The sequence below is a fragment of the Ctenocephalides felis genome, unplaced genomic scaffold, assembly GCF_003426905.1.
Source record: "Ctenocephalides felis isolate EL2017-DRISC unplaced genomic scaffold, ASM342690v1 CF-g0.4_SCAFFOLD_01170, whole genome shotgun sequence".
Taxonomy (NCBI): Eukaryota; Metazoa; Arthropoda; class Insecta; order Siphonaptera; family Pulicidae; genus Ctenocephalides; species Ctenocephalides felis.
Window position 1 is genome coordinate 48,520,412 of NW_020537324.1, and position 992 is coordinate 48,521,403.

Consider the following 992-nt stretch of genomic DNA (forward strand, 5'->3'; position numbering starts at 1 on the left):
GAGCAGCCTGATGTCAATCAGTAGCGACAACAGCTTTAACTTGAAAATATATATAGCTAATATAGCAATATGTTTCTAACATAATAAAAACTGATCACTTAGAGATGATACAACCGTTTCGATTGCCATCTATAAAAAACCCGATGTGGTTAGTTAAATATTTCATATCGACAGCTCATAGAATCTTTGTTGTTGAATAACAACAAAAAAAGTGGCCAAGTATATTTGAGAGAGAATTTGTTTGATTGGTTTTATTGTTACAAACTAAATTGGCTTAAAATCTGAAAAGAAAACAAAAGGTTTGTTGAAAAAATCAATATACATACATCATTAAAAATGTTTTACAACTAGCAATAATTACACCTCGGATGTACTTTACTGGTTACAATATCGCCAAAGCGCTAAGCATTTCATTTAACTTAACTTTTCATTAAAAATATGAAAAACTGATATAATATAACCGCTTTTTTATAACGCAATGCTCGATAAAAAAAATAAAACCTATATTAATATTTTTCTTACATCTTTGAGATAATGAAAGTAAGAAAAATATAAAATATAATGTGTTCATGTGATATGTATAAAAAGTTTACAATGGTTTATCAGAAAATGTTTATATATGTTTAGTTTTTTTATAAACTTTCTAGTTCTGATAGCCAAATATATGGTATATATATTTGGCATCACATTCGATTTGTACGAAATCGATTCATCCGGATCATGAAAACCTTCCCTTAACCAAGTTGTTATGCTCTGGACTCTCACTGCGTCATCCTGGAATGAGATAAGTTCTCCTAGCGCCACTATTTTACGAAAAAGCAATTGTCCCTAAAAACTTTAGCCGGGATTAGCAATAAACTCTTTTGTTGAAATCATTGTAGAAAAACATAGTTACTTTTTGAGGAAAGTGAAGCATGCCAGATTGTTCTGATCAATAGGAATTGTTTCGCAGTGTTTATTTACTACTATACAAATATAACAACGATAATTTT

General features: G+C 29.3%; 1 pseudogene; it reads right to left on the reverse strand.

Annotated features, from left to right (window-relative positions):
• Positions 1-290: 290 nt before the first annotated feature.
• On the reverse strand, positions 291-408 carry LOC113368529 (annotated as a pseudogene).
• Positions 409-992: the final 584 nt, after the last annotated feature.